At 44.0% G+C, this 21,640-nt stretch overlaps 1 protein-coding gene across 1 annotated transcript in view; it reads left to right on the top strand.

Annotated features, from left to right (window-relative positions):
- Positions 1 to 21,640, top strand: part of LOC116353714 (mucin-2-like) — a 121,738-nt gene that overhangs the window by 32,463 nt on the left and 67,635 nt on the right. The window lies entirely within an intron of this gene.

Raw genomic sequence — 21,640 nt, 5'->3', positions numbered from 1 at the left:
TTAAATACAAGTAGAACTAAATGCATGCTCTTCAACCGATCGCTGCCTGCACCTGCCCGCCCGTACAACATCACTACTCTGGACGATTCTGACTTAGAATATGTGGACAACTACAAATACCTAGGTGTCTGGTTAGACTGTAAACTCTCCTTCCAGAATCACATCAAACATCTCCAATCCAAAGTTAAATCTAGAATTGGCTTCCTATTTCGCAACAAGCATCCTTCACTCATGCTGCCAAACAGACCCTCGTAAAACTGACTATCCTACTGATCCTCGACTTCGGTGATGTCATTTACAAAATAGCCTCCAGTACCCTACTCAATAAATTGGATGCAGTCTATCACAGTGCCATCCGTTTTGTCACTGAAGCCACCTATACTACCCACCACTGAACTACAAAAATCTCTGAAACTGGAATCACTTTTCTCCCTCACCAGCTTTAAGCACCAGCTGTCAGAGCAGCTCACAGATTACTGCACCTGTACATAGCCCATCTGTAATTTAGCCCAAACACCTACCTCTCCCCCTACAGAATTTATTTATTATTTAGCCCCTTTGCACCCCATTATTTCTATCTCTACCTTGCACATTCTTCCACTGCAAATCTACCATTCCAGTGTTTTACTTACTATTGTCATGGCCGTCGTTCAAGGAAGACCAAGGTGGAGCGTACATTTTCTTTTATTTGTTAAAATGTCACCAACAAAACAAGAAATAACAAAAAACGACAGTGAAGCTTACAAGGGCTATATACCCCTAACAAAGACAACTTCCCACAATGACAAAAGGGGAAAAGGCTGTCTAAGTATGATTCCCAGTCAGAGACAACGATAGACAGCTGTCCCTGCTTGAGAACCATGCCAAAACCTAGAAATACAAAAACATTGAAAACAGAACATAGAATGCCCACACAAATCACACCCTGAACAAACCAAATAGAGACATAAAAATGCTTTCTAAGGTTAGGGCGTGACAGCTATATTGTATTTACTTCGCCACCATGGCCTTTTTTTTGCCTTACCTCCCTTATCTCGCCTCATTTGATTACATTGTATATAGACTTATTTTTCTACTGTATTATTGACTGTATGTTTTGTTTATTCCATGTGTAACTCTGTGTTGTTGTATGTGTCGAATTGCTACGCTTTATCTTGGCCAGGTCGCAATTGTAAATGAGAACTTGTTCTCAACTTGCCTACCTGGTTAAATAAAGGTGTTCTCAACTTGCCTACCTGGTTAAATAAAGGTGAAATAAATAAATACCATTAAAAACCTGCCGTTTACAGCTACAACAGTAATTTACAACATTAACAATGTCTACACTGTATTTCTGATCAATTTGATATTATTTTAAAGGACCATTTTTTAAATTTTCTTTCAACAACAAGGACATTTCTAAGTGACCACAAACTTTTGAACGGTAGTGTACATCATGTCTAATAGCTGTGTTACAGTAACTATACTGCTGGGCAACAGTGCTGTGGCTTTAGAATCAGAATCTGACATTGCTCCCTCAGAAGGCAGATAATCAGCTCTTCCACAGAATATCAACTAAAAGCCCCATTTAGCTTCTGTTACCACGTCACCATTCATTCTCTCATCACTGTGAGTTGCAATGGAGTCAACTGACATATGGAGAGTTTCCTGAATCCTGTGGAAGCCTTGGGCATAACCCTGAAACATAACATATCCTATGAGCCTATATGCCACGTACATATGCATATTGTACTCTACACTGACGTAATACTAATTCTGTAGAGCGCTGGAGGTGTAATCTTGAACCATTCTCCTTCCTCAGTGAAACATCTGGGCCACAGCTATAGCGTGTTGGGGTGTCACGTCAACAAACAGTGTCTTTCTGGGGAACAACAACCTTTGTTTGTAGCAACAGAGGACTGACAGGGTAATGACTGGCAGACAAACAAGACACACACACAGGCGCACACACACACACTCACACATAGGAGCAGAGACTGAGGGTGGAGTATAGGGTGTTGTGATGGGGATGGAATAGAGAGAGTGGGCTGTGTGAATCTAGTATTTCTGTCACCAGACCACAACCAGAGAAAAATAACACGACTTCAGGGTTGTGAATGGACTCTGGTATTAACCCCATAAATCTTACTGCTGCTGATGGATGCTATAGATTAGACACTGCAATACACCCCCACACACACACACACACACAGTCAGGCATGCACTCCAACACACACACAAACAAACAAACATATGGGAAAAAGGAAAAGACAAATTCCTCCACATTAATAGTGGACTTTAACATTCATATTTTTTCTATTTTGTCTTCTTTGATTGTTCCACTGTGTCACGTAGGTCCTTAGTGTTGCTGACTTACCCATGTCTGATATGAAATGCTAACACCCATGACTGAAGGCAGACAAGAGTTGTCTTGCGGGTGTGGCTTGATGTGAGTGTTTCTTGGGTGTGTCTGTGCCATTGAATGCAACAAACAAGGACGGTAGCTAGCCAGTTCGTGATGGAACGCTATGGAAAGCAAGCTGGGAACATGCATCAAACATGTCATTAGGTTTGCTTGATTATGAGCTAGCTAGCATTATTTGAAGTGATCAAACCTGTCTTCAGGTGCAACATCAGCAACATTAGCTATGCAAATCTTCCTCTCACATTACACATCAGGGAGAGGCTATGCATTCAGCTAGTTATATCACATTATCATACCCTACTATCGTAGCGGCATAGTCTATCAAGTAATGACATGTAACGTAGCTAGCTATTAACAAAACTGGAAGATTGTTGAACAATTTTATTGAAGCCCATTTTCACCTGAGTAGCTATTTCCCGAGCAAGGACAAGTAAAAATCACATGTCTTGTTTGGGGAAGAGGTTCCAGTGGACGAGTTCATTTTGCGTGCAATTCCATTCCATTGGCCCTCCTAAGGAGAGGGCCATGCACAGCGAATTCGCCCAGTATTTTTTCAGAAAACATGGTGCCACCACGTGTTAATAGGCAAAAGGGGGCATTCATTGTTGAAAAAATTGTAAGACAAACCAAACCCTCAAGTTAGTCATGATGCAAGCACTTGACTTTATGACTAAAATTATCCTATCTACACTTTTCAGTCAATTTTGACACTGTAATTAATGTCTCTGACTGACATCGATGTCATTTAAAACCAGAGAAGTTGGTTTTAAGGGGACCTTTAGCACAAGGTACAGTTCAATATTGAGAAGAGATAAGTTACATTTAACCATGAATACTCAATGAATTGCTCATTATGTTTTTGACTAAATGGAAAGTAGATAAGATGACAGATAATGAGGAAAAATAGATTGCGTTAGAGAGGAAAGGGTGGTCTTAAGTCTGTGGCCAGCAGCTCTGTGATAGTGATTTAAGAGGTCAGAGAGGAAATAGATAAAGGTCTGTGCATTATTAATGTAAAAGTGATCTAACTGGATGTGCGTGGAAGGGTTTACTGGAGCTTTTACTGAGGGAGAAGGGAGATACATAGCACTGACCGTGTGGGTGTGTGTTTGTATGTGTGTGTGTGAGAAAATAATGGTTCTCTCTGTGTGTATTTGTGTCTTACATTATTTGCATAATAAAAATAGCTAAAATCACCATAGCCTATTTCGGTCACATTTTCCCTGGATGAAGGAGAATGAGAAAGGCTCTAAACATCAAAATGATTTTTTCCCTCCGAATTTTGAACCTAGCCGCATGAAAAGAAAGTCTCACATCCATGTTTTGCTGCAGGGATTTCAAAGAAAATTACATATGTTGGTGTATCTGCGCACAGGGAGGGGACAGGCTGAATGTCAATATGCTTTACATAAAGCCCTGTGTAATGATACTGCAGGAGTGAGGCTCAAAGCCCTGTCTAATGATACTGTAGGAGTGAGGCTCAAATCCCTGTCTAATGATACTGTAGGAGAGAGGCTTAAAGCCCTGTCTAATGATGCTGTGGGAAGGAGGCTCAAAGCCCTGCCTAATGAGACTGTAGGAGGGAGGCTCAAAGCCCTGTGTTATGATACTGCAGGAGGGAGGCTAAAATCCCTGTAAAATTATACTTTAGGAGGGAGGTTCAAGGCCCTGTCTAATGATATTGTGGGAGGGGGGCTCAAAGCCCAGTCTATTGATACTGTAGGAGGGAGGTCAAAGCCCTGTTTAATGATACTGTTGGGGGGAGGCTCAAAGCCCTGTCTAATGATACTACAGGAAGGAGGGTTAAAGCCCTGTCTAATGATGCTACAGGAAGGAGGGTCAAAGCCCTGTCTATTGAAACTACAGGAAGGAGGGTTAAAGCCCTGTCTAATGATGCTACAGGAAGGAGGGTCAAAGCCCTGTCTATTGATACTGTTGGAGGGAAGTCAGTGTTGGAGGAAACACAGCAGGGCTCGGCCAGGACTGGATTGATCCTTTGAGTGCTGCGTTTACCATTTTACAGCTAGGAGATGTGTGTGTGGAGTGGCACACGCGCGTGTGTGCCCGTGTTTGTCCTGGCTGTCACCCCCACTGCGGGATTGATGGTTCCCAGACAGTTTATTTATGACCTCATTGTCTGGCAGAGAGGACTTTCCCCATAGATACATAAACACTGCTCATGGGCTCGGATTGGAAAGCCTCGGCTCACCTCAGCACATTTTTTTGTAAAATACAGGGTTTATTTTTTTCCTCTTACAACATTCCTTCCACCTCCACATCACAATAATACTGTTACCAACATCTCACAATATTACTGTTACCAACATCTCACAATATTACTGTTACCAACATCTCACAATATTACTGTTACCAACATCTCACAATATTACTGTTACCAACATCTCACAATATTACTGTTACCAACATCTCACAATATTACTGTTACCAACATCTCACAATATTACTGTTACCAACATCTCACAATATTACTGTTACCAACATCTCACGATATTACTGTTACCAACATCTCACAATATTACTGTTACCAACATCTCACAATATCACTGTTACCAACATATCACAATATTACTGTTACCAACATCTCACAATAATACTGTTACCAACATCTCACAATATTACTGTTACCAACATCTCACAACATTACTGTTACCAACATCTCACAATATTACTGTTACCAACATCTCACAACATTACTGTTACCAACATCTCACAATAATACTGTTACCAACATCTCACAATATCACTGTTACCAACATCTCACAATATTACTGTTACCAACATATCACAATATTACTGTTACCAACATCTCACAATAATACTGTTACCAACATCTCACAATATTACTGTTACCAACATCTCACAACATTACTGTTACCAACATCTCACAATATTACTGTTACCAACATCTCACAACATTACTGTTACCAACATCTCACAATAATACTGTTACTAACATCTCACAATATCACTGTTACCAACATCTCACAATATTACTGTTACCAACATCTCACAATATTACTGTTACCAACATCTCACAATATCACTGTTACCAACATCTCACAATATTACTGTTACCAACATCTCACAATATTACTGTAACCTCCATGTCACATTACTGCTACCTCCACCTCACAACATTACTGTTACCTACACCTCACAACATACTGTTTTCTCCACCTCACAACATTACTGTTTTCTCCACCTCACAACATTACTGTTTCCTCCTCCTCACAACATTACTGTTACCTCCACCGCATAACATTACTGTTACATCCACCTCACAACATTACTGTTACCTCCACCTCACAACATCACTGTTACCTCCACCTCACAATATTACTGTTACCTTCACCTCACAACATTACTGTTACCTCCACCTCACAGCATTACTGTTACCTACACATCACAACATTACTGTTACCTCCACCTCACAACATTACTGTTACCTCCTTGTCACATTACTGCTACCTCCACCTCACAACATTACTGTTACCTCTACCTCACAACATTACTGTTACCTCCTTGTCACATTACTGCTACCTCCACCTCACAACATTACTGTTACCTCCACCTCACAACATTACTGTTACCTCCACCGCATAACATTACTGTTACATCCACCTCACAACATTACTGTTACCTCCACCTCACAACATTACTGTTACCTCATTGTCACATTACGGTTACCTCCATCTCACAACATTACTGTTACCTCCTTGTCACATTACTGATACCTCCACCTCACAACATTACTGTTACCTCCTTGTCACATTACTGTTACATCCACCTCACAACATTACTGTTACCTCCACCTCACAACATTACTGTTACCTCCTTGTCACATTACTGTTACCTCCTTGTCACATTACTGTTACATCCACCTCACAACATTACTGTTACCTCCACCTCACAACACTACTGTTACCTCCATCTCACAACATTCCTGTTACCTCCACCTCACAACATTACTGTTACCTCCATCTCACAATATTACTGTTACCTTCACCTCACAACATTACTGTTACCTCCACCTCACAACATTACTGTTTCCTCCACCTCACAACATTACTGTTACCTCCACCTCACAACATACTGTTTTCTCCACCTCACAACATTACTGCTACCTCCACCTCACAACATTACTGTTACCTACACCTCACAACATACTGTTTTCTCCACCTCACAACATTACTGTTTTCTCCACCTCACAACATTACTGTTTCCTCCACCTCACAACATTACTGTTACCTCCACCGGATAACATTACTGTTACATCCACCTCACAACATTACTGTTACCTCCACCTCACAACATCACTGTTACCTCCACCTCACAATATTACTGTTACCTTCACCTCACAACATTACTGTTACCTCCACCTCACAGCATTACTGTTACCTACACATCACAACATTACTGTTACCTCCACCTCACAACATTACTGTTACCTCCTTGTCACATTACTGCTACCTCCACCTCACAACATTACTGTTACCTCTACCTCACAACATTACTGTTACCTCCTTGTCACATTACTGCTACCTCCACCTCACAACATTACTGTTACCTTCCACCTCACAACATTACTGTTACCTCCACCTCAGAACATTACTGTGATCTCCATCTGTTGTTTTTCTCTTCTTCTCTCAAATTGTCTCTCTCTCTCCATCTCTCTGTCTCTCTCTCCTTCTGTCTCGCTCTCTCTCCCCCTCTCTCTCTCTCTCTCTCTCTCTCTCTCTCTCTCTCTCTCTGTACCTCTCTCTCTCTACATCACTCTCTCTCTACATCACTCTCTTTCTCTCTCTCTCTCTCTCTCTCTCTCTCTCTCTCTCTCTCTCTCTCTCTCTCTCTCTCACTCACTCACTCACTCACTCACTCACTCACTCACTCACTCTCTCTCTCTCTCTCTATTTTGCCCTCTCTCTGTGTGTAACAGCAGTGAGCTGGGTGCTCAGCCTCACCAGACATAATTTACAGAGCCATGCTGTGTAATCGATCTCATAGAGGGCCCTGCTTGTGTAGTGAATTTGGGGGGACTGACAATTTATTTCCAAGGGCTTTTTTGTGAAATATAGGACCTCATTGAAACAAAGAATGTAGGCTTACGAATAATACATCATAATTTATCATGTGTTGAAAGGTGACTGGGAGTAATGTTTACTGACAGGACAGGACCGCTTCATTTGAGCTGAAACAAACATATCAGGATCTGTCATCCATCGCTGTGTCCATCCCACTAATTCTCCCCAGAAAGGGGAGCGCTGTAGCGGGCTATAGGCAGGGGCCAGCCAGGGGTGATGGGCTGTGGTGGAAGTGTTAAAAGAGGCAGGCAGGGTGGTTGACTGATGGATGGGGAAGTTATTACACCCCAGGGCGAAAGTGTAATTTATTCCAAGTTCCTGTCTCTTGTTGCCTCTTGCTTTTATGGAGGTGATTACAGGGACGGTAGGACAGACAAACGGCTCCCTTGAACCCACCCACAAACAAACAGACAGGCATAACCTACACACACACACACGCATGTCACACACACGCACACACAGGTCTGCTAGTGGCTAGTGTCAGCCTCTGGTCCCCGCTATGGACCCCGCTCTGGCCTGCTAAAACCAGCGATCAGCCTATTGGCTATTGGCTATCACCTTCTGTCTGATGTGTTCAGGACCTTCACTATTCACCAGTCATCCTGTCTGATGTGTTCAGGACCTTCCCTATTCACCAGTCTTCATGTCTGATGTGTTCAGGACCTTCACTAGTCACCAGTCTTCCTGTCTGATGTGTTCAGGACCTTCACTATTCACCAGTCATCTTGTCTGATGTGTTCAGGACCTTCACTATTCACCAGTCATCTTGTCTGATGTGTTCAGGACCTTCCCTATTCACCAGTCTTCCTGTCTGATGTGTTCAGGACCTTCACTATTCACCAGTCATCTTGTCTGATGTGTTCAGGACCTTCACTATTCACCAGTCATCTTGTCTGATGTGTTCAGGACCTTCACTATTCACCAGTCATCTTGTCTGATGTGTTCAGGACCTTCACTATTCACCAGTCATCTTGTCTGATGTGTTCAGGACCTTCACTATTCACCAGTCATCTTGTCTGATGTGTTCAGGACCTTCACTATTCACCAGTCATCTTGTCTGATGTGTTCAGGACCTTCACTATTTCACCAGTCATCTTGTCTGATGTGTTCAGGACCTTCACTATTCACCAGTCATCTTGTCTGATGTGTTCAGGACCTTCACTATTCACCAGTCATCTTGTCTGATGTGTTCAGGACCTTCACTATTCACCAGTCATCCTGTCTGATGTGTTCAAGACCTTCACTATTCACCAGTTTTCCCATTTAACATCTCCTGGCTTTGACGCCTAACCTACAAGCCACTGATGCTGACCTTTGGAACATCTACATTTTTAAAAAGTCTAAGAAATCCATGTACTATAGTCTACACCTTCACAATAAATCCATGTAATATAGTCTACACCTTCACAATAAATCCATGTAATATAGTCTACACCTTCACAATAAATCCATTAGTTATTTTAGACAGGTCTAAAGAAACATGATATTAAGAAAATGTATTTTATTTCAGAAGAACAGCAGACTCTGAGTCCATATATTTTCTCCAAATAATTTCTGAGGGAGTATGCACATATGGTTATCAACAAAGGGCTGTCAGGGTAGCCTAGTGGTTAGAGCGTTGGACTAGTAACCGGAAGGTTGCGAGTTCAAATCCCTGAGCTGACAAGGTACAAATCTGTTGTTCTGCCCCTGAACAGGCAGTTAACCCACTGTTCCTAGGCCGTCATTGAAAATAAGAATTTGTTCTTAACTGACTTGCCTAGTTAAATAAAGGTATAATAAAAAAGAAACCTAAGAGAAAGGGGGATCCAACCCTTCTGAATTAGGTGTTGGGGGCTGCCTTAATCCACAGCCCTCAGGGAACAGTGGGTTAACTGCCTTGCTCAGAACGACAGATTTTTACCTTGTCAGCTCGGGGATTCAATCCATCAACCTTTCAATGACTGGCCCAATGCTCTAACCACTAGGCTACCAGCCACCCCCTTAACTGTGATGCAAACATTGGGTTTTTGATTTGATTTTTAATACATTCTAAGACTGCATGATGTGACTCTAAAGATGATTTGAAGAAAGTAGCATGAAAGGCAGGAGCTCAGCTTTGTTTTTTTGCACAGGCTGTACACACTTCATCAGTCTCTCATTCACAATTTGACAACCACTTGATAATATTCTCACCAGGAATCACCAGGCATCTTGTATGACAGTAACAGTAATGACAGTAATGTGACAGTAATGTCCATGCCTTTTATGGCCAAAGTGTCCATTATGCCCTTGTAATAATTATAATTCCCTTGTCCTGGCTGCCAATCGCCGTGCTCCAAAGCACCTCTCACTCAATTGGCTCTCTCAGATATCTACATTCTTATTAGCCAATGTCTGTCATGTGATCGGGTCAATAAATCAATCAATCAACTGTATTTATATAGCACTTTTTACATCAGCAGTGCTATACAGAAACCCATCCTAATACCCCAAACAGAAAGCAATCCGTCTCAGCATCTCAGCTTCAAAGTGAAGACAGACCCATCGGGGATGCAACTGCACGTGTCCTTCTTATTGAATTCAGAGGCGTTAGAAGAAAGGTCCACATTTACTTATCGACAACCAAGATGAGTAGGCCTAAAGGGGACAGTTGTTGGATGCGATAGATCCTAAATTAATACAACCACTGGCATAAAAAATGAGGCTGATGAAAAAATGAGGCAATGAGGCTGATGGAACAGATCCGAACGTTTGGCTTTAAATGTTGATAAACTACTAGGCTATTTCTTCACACTATAAACACAGCAATGCACATACGGCGAATGTTCAAAAATGCAATCAATTTGTGCGAAACACCATTCTGAAAAGTGACCGTAAATGTGATGATGCATGTAATGCTTTATTATAAAGTTGCTTTTTTATGGTAAAAATGATTTCCCCCAAACTTAAAAATCACGCGCCGCCTATGTCTGCCAGTTAGGCTCTACATCGGTTGTAAAGCAGAGGAATCTAAGCACTTAAATAGCGAATGGAGGATTCTTTTCCCAGATTTTCATGCCAGCCAGGTACAGTAGGCTATACTCCTTTTGTAAAGTGATTAGACCTAGACAGGACAGCACAGAGCAGCCCTCATTTCCAAACCAAGGACATCAACGATGTACTTACTCCGGTCCCTGACACTGCGCCAAGCAACGCCTTGTAGCTTCCCTATTTCTCGTAATGCCACTTTGTTTCAGGGCTAAACAATAACAGAAGAGGATAGCAATAAGGAGCAGAATCCTCCATCTCTGTGGTGAACAGCTGGGGGGACTGGTGGCGACAGTGGGTTTATTATTGATGTCCTGTCTTCCACCTTGGCCCTGTGTTTGCAGGAGGCGAGAGAGAGAAGGAACAGAAACCAGGTCAGTGCAGTAGCAGCTCAGTGAAGAAAGTGCCAGAGGCCCAGCTGACTCACCCAGCTGCATAATTGCATTATTATTGCAATTCTTTCATTACTGCTATAGTCTGCCTTTTCAATAGCTCTGCGGTGAAGGTAGTGCTCCCAGAGAGGCTTACCTTATGGATTATGGACATTGTCTGGCCTACTCCCTCTCATCAAACACTAGTTCCTACACACTGGTCTCTCTCTCTTTCTCTCTCTCTCTCTTTCTCTCTCTCTCTCTCTCTCTCTCTCTCTCTCTCTCTCTCAATGACAACCAGTATGTTATCCAAAAGAGATTAGTACCAATATTGGATAACCCTAAGGGATAATGTGAAGAATTTGAAGTCATACATATTTTCCAAATTTCCCCTAAATGTATAATTGAGGTTTTACGTTATTTTAGAGGAAACCCCTATTCTCTGCTTCAACATTTAACCCACTGTAACATGATATAGTGGTCATCGACCACCTGTGGTTTCTGGGGTCCGGAGGGGTACATTAACTCCAGGGTGGCTGTATCTGGAATTGGGTTAAGCTGTCACAATCGCCTAGAGGGGTGAGAGCAGAGGATACTGGGGAAAACCGTCTTTATTGGGAATCCCAAACGAACGCCCAAAACCATAGGCCATAAATAGAGAGAAAAATAGTCCGACCCAACACAGGGCACAAACGGACAGGAACACAAACACACACACCCTGACTAACAGAAAATAATCACAAACCTAGGCGGGCCTAACAGGCTTAAATAGACATAAATCAAAAAACTAAATAAGGGACAGGTGCAACCAATAAGACCAAAGGGTCCAACATGTCCCCCACTGGTACCCAGGACCATACCCTTCCCAGCTACCACCGGCCTGAGGAGAGACACATGAAACGAGGGGTTAATACAATAGTAAGAAGGAAGCTGTAACCTATAACACACCTCGTTTATCCTCCTCAGGACTTTAAATGGCCCCACACACTGCGGCCCCAGCTTCCGACAGGGCAGGCGGAGGGGCAGGTTTCGGGTCGAGAGCCAGACCCGGTCCCCCGGTGCGAGAATGGGGGCCTCACTGCGGTGCTGGTCAGCGCTCCTCTTCTGCCTTCCAGTAGCTTGTTTTAATGATTCCTGGATGGCTCTCCCGCTACACCCATTCCTCCACCGCAGGAGCTTCGGTCTGGCTCTGATGCCATGGAGCCAGGACCAGCTGGTAACCCAACACGCACTGGAACGGTGACATGTTAGTAGAGGTGTGGCGGTGGGAATTCCTCCCCCTAACACTCTGCACTGTCCCCTCGATACCAGGATGACCAGAAGAGGGTAGTGTATGGGCCCATCGAATCAACCGATCACGGACACCAAGAGACACGTACTGAACACCTGCTGGACACTGGGGGGTGCAGGTTCGAACCGTAACGCCCGCTCGATCTCACCGTCCACCTCCCATACCACCGGAGCTACTCCGACATGTAGGTGGGAGTAGCTATAATCCCATGTGAAGCCTACCACTCTGACATGTAGGTGGGAGTAGCTATAATCCCATGTGAAGCCTACCACTCTGACATGTAGGTAGGAGTAGCTATAATCCCATGTGAAGCCTACCACTCTGACATGTAGGTGGGAGTAGCTATAATCCCATGTGAAGCCTACCACTCTGACATGCAGGTGGGAATAGCTATAATCCCATGTGAAGCCTACCACTCTGACATGTAGGTGGAAGTAGCTATAATCCCATTTAAAGCCTACCACTCCAACATGTAGGTGGGAGTAGCTATAATCCCATGTGAAGCCTACCACTCTGACATGCAGGTGGGAGTAGCTATAATCCCATGTGAAGCCTACCACTCTGACATGTAGGTGGGAGTAGCTATAATCCCATGTGAAGCCTACCACTCTGACATGTAGGTGAGAGTAGCTATAATCCCATGTGAAGCCTACCACTCTGACATGTAGGTGGGAGTAGCTATAATCCCATGTGAAGCCTACCACTCTGACATGCAGGTGGGAGTAGCCATAATCCATTGGTTATGAACAGATTGGCTCTACTTTTTCAAAACACTGGAGCAGATTGTCTTTATCCCAGACATATTATATTTCCTGTCTGTTCAATGGTGGGCGTTCAGTTCTCTGTAATATGGTGATTAAGCATTCATTGTTTCATATTTCTAAACATCAAGTGTATTTGATTGAGTTTATTTCATTATGAATTTCAGCATCAGGCAGGAGGAGCATCAGGCAGGAGGAGAATGCTGTTATCTTCCACTGAGTTGAGTCATCAGTATTGCTGGGCTTGTTTGGCATGATAGAATTGAGAGAAGTAGGTTTAGCAGTAAATAATCTAATGAACACCGGCTCGCAAGCAATCCATTGAGATGTTTTATATGCACACATTCTATTGCATTCTGTGTTTTCAGAGAGCTTGCTTGCTCCAGCACTTCAGATCTAGATCTTGCATTACATACCTGACTTTATTTTGTGGTCGTGTGTTTAACCCAAAACTGGTTAAATAGTGATTTGTCATACTTGCAGGTGTTAGCTGCTCTGGTGGCTGACAAAGAGCTCTACTGTAGCAGATTAATCTAATGAAAATATGACAATGATACAGTATGCATACAATTGTTGCTATCAAATACCATTATTATGGCACCTATTGTGTGGTTTACTATGTTTGGAAGGTTTCATCTGACATACTGAAGTCACCTGCTCAGTGTCGGCCCCTACTCTTAATGTCTACAGCTCTTCTCTATCTAGCAGAAGATGGTGTCTGCTGTTTTACAGTGGCAGCTCCATTAGGTTTAATGAAAGGAGAGAGGCCATAGGGGTCAGAATAGGCCAGGGGTGACCAGTGCCCCAGTGCTCCCTGTGTTCCCAGGATCAGTAATAATTAGCCAGGCTGGAACCCAGAGGCTCTGTAAAGTGGGGATAGGTCAGATCAATCTCCCTCCACCAGAACCAATCTTCTACCAGAGCAGTCATTTAAATTTGCTCAGTGACCCCCAACAAAACGCCTCCATAAAATACAATGCAATATCCAATCTCCCTGGGCACAACCATTAGATGAGGTTGTTTTCTGTTTGTTCAAATATTTCTGAAACTACCGATTGATGACTGTGTCTGTCGTCCTGCCGTTTGTACAGCCATTCCATCCATGAGACGTTTCCCGCTCGACAGGAGCATTTTCAGAGTCATAATCCCCTGATTATACGTGTACAATATAGTTCATCATTATCAGAAATCTATTTTCCTAACTAATAATAATTGATCGTTTTAAAGAGTGCACTATCCAGGGACTGGTTAATGAGAGAAAAGAAAGGAAGTGTGTTGTCTCTGATTCCTTTCATGGATCATGGCTCTAACTTTGATGCATTGGGTTAAGTGCTGAGGAGACTTCTTGTTTTGCATTTATGATCATTAGTGCCATGAAGAGCTGAATGCTGAGGACCTTTGGTGGCGGGCTAGAGGTATAGGTAGAGGTAGAGGTATAGGTATAGGTATAGGTATAGGTATAGGTATAGGTATAGGTATAGGTATAGGTATAGGTATAGGTATAGGTAGAGGTAGAGGTATAGGTAGAGGTGGAGGTATAGATAGAGGTATAGGTAGAGGTAGAGGTGAAGGTAGAGGTATAGATAGAGGTAGAGGTATAGGTAGAGGTAGAGGTATAAGTAGAGGTAGAGGTAGAGGTATAGGTAGATGTATAGGTAGGGATAGAGGTAGAGGTAGAGGTGACGGTAGAGGTACAGGTAGAGGTAGAGGTAGAGGTAGAGGTACAGGTAGAGGTAGAGGTAGGGATAGAGGTAGAGGTATAGGTAGAGGTAGAGGTGAAGGTAGAGGTACAGGTAGAGGTAGAGGTAGAGGTACAGGTAGAGGTAGAGGTAGAGGTGAAGGTAGAGGTACAGGTAGAGGTAGAGGTAGAGGTAGAGGTATAGGTAGAGGTAGAGGTAGAGGTGGAGGTATAGATAGAGGTATAGGTAGAGGTATCGGTAGAGGTGGAGGTAAAGATAGAGGTATAGGTAGAGGTAGAGGTGAAGGTAGAGGTAGAGGTATAGGTAGGGATAGAGGTAGAGGTAGAGGTAGAGGTAGAGGTACAGGTACAGGTACAGGTACAGGTACAGGTACAGGTACAGGTGAAGGAAGAGGTACAGGTAGAGGTAGAGGTAGAGGTGAAGGTAGAGGTACAGGTAGAGGTAGAGGTAGAGGTAGAGGTATAGGTAGAGGTAGAGGTATAGGTAGGGATAGAGGTAGAGGTAGAGGTAGAGGTAGAGGTAGAGGTAGAGGTAGAGGTAGAGGTACAGGTAGAGGTAGAGGTAAAGGTAGAGGTACAGGTAGAGGTAGAGGTAGAGGTAGAGGTAGAGGTAGAGGTAGAGGTAGAGGTGAAGGTAGAGGTACAGGTACAGGTAGAGGTAGAGGTAAAGGTAGAGGTAGAGGTAGAGGTGAAGGTAGAGGTACAGGTACAGGTAGAGGTAGAAGTAGAGGTAGAGGTAGATGTACAGGTAGAGGTAGAGGTAGAGGTAGAGGTAGAGGTAGAGGTAGAAGTGAAGGTAGAGGTACAGGTACAGGTAGAGTTAGAGGTAGAGGTAGAGGTGCAGGTAGAGGTAGAGGTAGAGGTAGAGGTAGAGGTACAGGTACAGGTAGAGTTAGAGGTAGAGGTACAGGTAGAGGTAGAGGTAGAGGTAGAGGTAGAGGTAGAGGTAGAGGTAGAGGTAGAGGTAGAGGTGAAGGTAGAGGTACAGGTAGAGGTAGAGGTAGAGGTAGAGGTAGAGGTAGAGGTAGAGGTGAAGGTAGAGGTACAGGTAGAGGTAGAGGTAGAGGTAGAGGTGAAGGTAGAGGTAGAGGTAGAGGTAGAGGTAGAGGTGAAGGTAGAGGCACAGGTAGAGGTAGAGGTACAGGTACAGGTAGAGGTAGAGGTAGAGGTAGAGGTGGAGGTATAGATAGAGGTATAGGTAGAGGTATCGGTAGAGGTGGAGGTAAAGATAGAGGTATAGGTAGAGGTAGAGGTAGAGGTGAAGGTAGAGGTAGAGGTATAGATAGAGGTATAGGTAGAGGTAGAGGTGAAGGTAGAGGTAGAGGTATAGGTAGAGGTAGAGGTGAAGGTAGAGGTAGAGGTATAGGTAGAGGTAGAGGTATAGGTAGAGGTAGAGGTATAAGTAGAGGTAGAGGTAGAGGTATAGGTAGATTTATAGGTAGGGATAGAGGTAGAGGTAGAGGTGAAGGTAGAGGTACAGGTAGAGGTAGAGGTAGAGGTAGAGGTAGAGGTAGAGGTAGAGGTACAGGTAGAGGTAGAGGTAGGGATAGAGGTAGAGGTAGAGGTAGAGGTAGAGGTAGAGGTGAAGGGTGAAGGTAGAGGTACAGGTAGAGGTAGAGGTAGAGGTACAGGTAGAGGTAGAGGTAGAGGTAGAGGTAGAGGTGAAGGTAGAGGTACAGGTAGAGGTAGAGGTGGAGGTATAGATAGAGGTATAGGTAGAGGTATCGGTAGAGGTGGAGGTAAAGATAGAGGTATAGGTAGAGGTAGAGGTAGAGGTGAAGGTAGAGGTAGAGGTATAGGTAGGGATAGAGGTAGAGGTACAGGTAGAGGTACAGGTACAGGTACAGGTACAGGTAGAGGTAGAGGTAGAGGTAGAGGTAGAGGTAGAGGTAGAGGTAGAGGTACAGGTAGAGGTAGAGGTAGAGGTGAAGGTAGAGGTACAGGTAGAGGTAGAGGTAGAGGTAGAGGTATAGGTAGAGGTAGAGGTATAGGTAGGGATAGAGGTAGAGGTACAGGTAGAGGTAGAGGTAGAGGTAGAGGTGAAGGTAGAGGTACAGGTAGAGGTAGAGGTAGAGGTGAAGGTAGAGGTACAGGTACAGGTACAGGTAGAGGTAGAGGTAGAGGTAGAGGTAGAGGTAGAGGTAGAGGTAGAGGTAGAGGTACAGGTAGAGGTAGAGGTAGAGGTGAAGGTAGAGGTACAGGTAGAGGTAGAGGTAGTAGGTAGAGGTATAGGTAGAGGTAGGGTATAGTAGGGATAGAGGCTAGAGGTACAGGTAGAGGTAGAGGTAGAGGTAGAGGTGAAGGTAGAGGTACAGGTAGAGGTAGAGGTAGAGGTGAAGGTAGAGGTACAGGTAGAGGTAGAGGTAGAGGTAGAGTAGAGGTAGAGGTAGAGGTGAAGGTAGAGGTACAGGTACAGGTAGAGGTAGAGGTAGAGGTAAAGGTAGAGGTAGAGGTAGAGGTGAAGGTAGAGGTACAGGTACAGGTACAGGTAGAGGTAGAGGTAGAGGTAGAGGTAGAGGTAGAGGTAGATGTACAGGTAGAGGTAGAGGGTAGAGGTAGAGGTAGAGGTAGAGGTAGAAGTGAAGGTAGAGGTACAGGTACAGGTAGAGTAGAGTAGAGGTAGAGGTGCAGGTAGAGGTAGAGGTAGAGGTAGAGGTAGAGGTACAGGTACAGGTAGAGTTAGAGGTAGAGGTACAGGTAGAGTAGAGGTAGAGGTAGAGGGTTAGAGGTAGGGTAGAGGTAGAGGTAGAGGTAGAGGTGTAAGGTAAGGTACAGGTAGAGGTAGAGGGTAGAGGTAGAGGTAGAGGTTAGAGGTTAGAGGTGAAGGTAGAGGTACAGGTTAGAGGTTAGAGGTAGAGGTTAGAGGTGAAGGTAGAGGTAGAGGTAGAGGTTAGAGGTAGAGGTAGAGGTGAAGGTAGAGGCACAGGTAGAGGTTAGAGGTACAGGTACAGGTAGAGGTAGAGGTAGAGGTAGAGGTGGAGGTATAGATAGAGGTATAGGTAGAGGTATCGGTAGAGGTGGATGGTAAAGATAGAGGTATAGGTAGAGGTAGAGGTAGAGGTGAAGGTTAGAGGTAGGAGGTATAGATAGAGGTATAGGTAGAGGTAGAGGTGAAGGTAGAGTAGAGGTATAGGTAGAGGTTAGAGGTATAGGTAGAGGTAGAGGTATAAGTAGAGGTAGAGGTAGAGGTATAGGTAGATTTATAGGTAGGATAGAGGCTAGAGGTAGAGGGTGAAGGTTAGAGGTACAGGTAGATGGTAGAGGTAGAGGTAGAGGTAGAGGTAGAGTAGAGGTAGAGGTACAGGTAGAGGTAGAGGTAGGGATAGAGGTAGAGGTAGAGGTAGAGGTAGAGGTAGAGGTAGGGTGAAGGTGAAGGTAGAGGTACAGGTAGAGGTAGAGGTAGAGGTACAGGTAGAGGTAGAGGTAGAGGTAGAGGTAGAGGTGAAGGTAGAGGTACAGGTAGAGGTAGAGGTGGAGGTATAGATAGAGGTATAGGTAGAGGTATCGGTAGAGGTGGAGGTAAAGATAGAGGTATAGGTAGAGGTAGAGGTAGAGGTAGAGGTGAAGGTAGAGGTAGAGGTAGTAGTGTAGGGATAGAGGTAGAGGTACAGGTAGAGGTACAGGTACAGGTACAGGTACAGGTAGAGGTAGAGGTAGAGGTAGAGGTAGAGGTAGAGGTAGAGGTAGAGGTAGAGGTAGAGGTACAGGTAGAGGTAGAGGTAGAGGTGAAGGTAGAGGTACAGGTAGAGGTAGAGGTAGAGGTAGAGGTATAGGTAGAGGTAGAGGTATAGGTAGGGATAGAGGTAGAGGTACAGGTAGAGGTAGAGGTAGAGGTAGAGGTGAAGGTAGAGGTACAGGTAGAGGTAGAGGTAGAGGTGAAGGTAGAGGTACAGGTAGAGGTAGAGGTAGAGGTAGAGGTAGAGGTAGAGGTGAAGGTAGAGGTACAGGTACAGGTAGAGGTAGAGGTAGAGGTAAAGGTAGAGGTAGAGGTAGAGGTGAAGGTAGAGGTACAGGTACAGGTACAGGTAGAGGTAGAGGTAGAGGTAGAGGTAGAGGTAGAGGTAGATGTACAGGTAGAGGTAGAGGTAGAGGTAGAGGTATAGGTATAGGTAGAGGTGAAGGTAGAGTTAGAGTTAGAGGTAGAGGTAGAGGTACAGGTAGAGGTAGAGGTAGAGGTAGAGGTAGAGGTAGAGGTAGAGGTAGAGGTGAAGGTAGAGGTACAGGTAGAGGTAGAGGTAGAGGTGAAGGTAGAGGTACAGGTAGAGGTAGAGGTACAGGTAGAGGTAGAGGTAGAGGTAGAGGTGGAGGTATAGATAGAGGTATAGGTAGAGGTATCGGTAGAGGTGGAGGTAAAGATAGAGGTATAGGTAGAGGTAGAGGTAGAGGTGAAGGTAGAGGTAGAGGTATAGGTAGGGATAGAGGTAGAGGTAGAGGTAGAGGTAGAGGTAGAGGTAGAGGTAGAGGTAGAGGTAGAGGTAGAGGTAGAGGTGGAGGTATAGGTATAGATAGAGGTATAGGTAGAGGTATAGGTAGGGATAGAGGTAGAGGTAGAGATGGAGGTGGAGGTATAGGTAGAGGTAGAGGTATAGGTATAGGTATAGGTATAGGTATAGGTATAGGTATAGGTATAGGTATAGGTATAGGTATAGGTAGAGGTAGAGGTAGAGGTATAGGTAGATTTATATGTAGGGATAGAGGTAGAGGTATAGGTATAGGTAGAGGTATAGGTAGATTTATAGGTCGGGATAGAGGTAGAGGTAGAGGTAGATTTATAGGTAGAGGTATAGGTATAGGTATAGGTATAGGTAGAGGTATAGGTAGATTTATAGGTCGGGATAGAGGTAGAGGTAGAGGTAGATTTATAGGTAGAGGTATAGGTATAGGTAGAGGTAGAGGTAGAGGTATAGGTATAGGTATAGGTAGAGGTATAGGTAGAGGTAGAGGTATAGGTAGAGGTATAGGTATAGGTAGGGATAGAGGTAAAGGTAGAGGTAGAGGTAAAGGTAGAGGTAGAGGTTAGAGGTAGAGGTAGAGGTAGAGGTATAGGTAGATTTATAGGTAGGGATAGAGGTAGAGGTAGAGGTATAGGTATAGGTAGAGGTAGAGGTATAGATGTATAGGTAGGGATAGAGGTAGGGGTATAGGTAGATTTATAGGTAGGAATAGAGGTAGGGATAGAGGTAGAGGTATAGGTGGAGGTATAGGTGGAGGTAGAGGTAGAGGTAGAGGTAGAGGTAGAGGTAGAGGTAGAGATAGAGATAGAGATAGAGGTAGAGGTAGAGGTAGAGGTAGGGATAGAGGTAGAGGTAGAGGTAGGGATAGAGGTAGAGGTAGAGGGTAGGGATAGAGGTAGAGGTAGAGGTAGGGATAGAGGTAGAGGTAGAGGTAGAGGTAGGGATAGAGGTAGAGGTAGAGGTGGAGGTGGAGGTAGGGATAGAGGTAGAGGTAGAGGTAGAGGTAGAGGTAGAGGTAGGGATAGAGGTAGAGGTAGAGGTAGAGGTAGGGATAGAGGTAGAGGTATAGGTGGAGGTGGAGGAGGCCTGGGCAACTCCAGACCTCCAGGGCCTGATTGGTGTCACACTTTTTCACCATCCCTAGCAAACACAGCTGATTTAAACAAATTGCATTCTAAACTGAAGAGCATGACTAGGTTAGTGGGGGCTGGGGCAAAAGTGTGAAACCAATTAGGCCCCCGAGGACTGGAGTTGCCCAGGCCTGAGGTAGAGAATGGAGGGGCATTCATAATGGTATTCAGAATTTGTATAAACATGTTAAAAAAGTAGCCCAGAGAAAGAAAAGTGTGATAAACAACATGATGTTTGACTTATTTTGACAGGATTATACAACACTGAACAACTAGTGTCAATAACGGGCCAGTGCAATTAGGTTGAGGTTTGGGTTATGTTCTGCCCTGCACTTAACCTTGCACACAGAAATGAGGAATACATTAGTCTGTAATGCAAAGGCTGAGCATTATGAAATGAAGTCTTTGATCGTTCTTTCCCTGACAGCATCCTGCAGCTGTCTCTTGTTGTCATGAGGGTTCAGCTCCTTCAGCCCCTCCTCTGACTCTCTCTCTTCGCTGCATGTCTTTTTAACTGCTCTTTGTCAGGCTCTTTCTCCACATTTATCTCCAGTCTGCCATAATATTCAGACAGAGATGTCTTCTATGGCTATTATTGGAAATGGGGGTTGTCTTCAGAAGATGCCACTAAAGTGTTGAGTGGTCCCTATAGGGCTCCATTTCATATCAAGGTTAACTCAAAGTGATTAGGATAAGCGGCAGCCTAGTTGCCATGGGGATGAGTGAGGAGAGCTGGTACTGTAGTATGAAGGAGCTTGATAAGCCTGCTGTGTGTGACTGGGTACTGATGTGTCTGTTCTACTGTTTACACCAAGGCTAGTCACACCACTCATAAACTGTACATAGTAGGGGTCAGCATTAATAGGCTGTGTTTTGGTTCGTTACTGATAACATTACGATGTAAGTAAACATATACTTCTGATATAATGAATGAGTAATAACATCGAATGTGCATACAGGTATGTATTTAATGAAAAACCAGTCAAATGATGCATTACACATTGTGTATCAAACAGTTATTAATTTGGTGAGACGTGACAGGGATCTTTGTTGTGGGTAATGTACAGGAGTTCATAATCATAACGCATGATTATCGTGCATGCTTGATGTTGATACAATACCAAACTAACAATCTGTTGTTGATATGATACTTTTCATATGAGCAGCCGGCGAGAGATCAAGTTCAAATGTGACAATCCAGTCTGATAAAATGAGACTGAAACCAAAGTCTGGATTAAAGAAAAGCCTCACAATTTCTCTGCACGGATTTTCTGGTTCAACGGCAATGTTTCAGAGACAGGAAACGGCCTACCATACAATTCTCTGAGACATGCCTCTAACCCAGAGATTTGTCAGCCTCTGCATATTTACAGTGACAGACTCAGCTATGTATAATCTGAATTTCAGAATAAATAGGTT

This window comes from Oncorhynchus kisutch, linkage group LG15 (assembly GCF_002021735.2).
Source record: "Oncorhynchus kisutch isolate 150728-3 linkage group LG15, Okis_V2, whole genome shotgun sequence".
NCBI lineage: Eukaryota > Metazoa > Chordata > Actinopteri > Salmoniformes > Salmonidae > Oncorhynchus > Oncorhynchus kisutch.
This window is presented reverse-complemented; position numbering and strand designations above follow the sequence as displayed.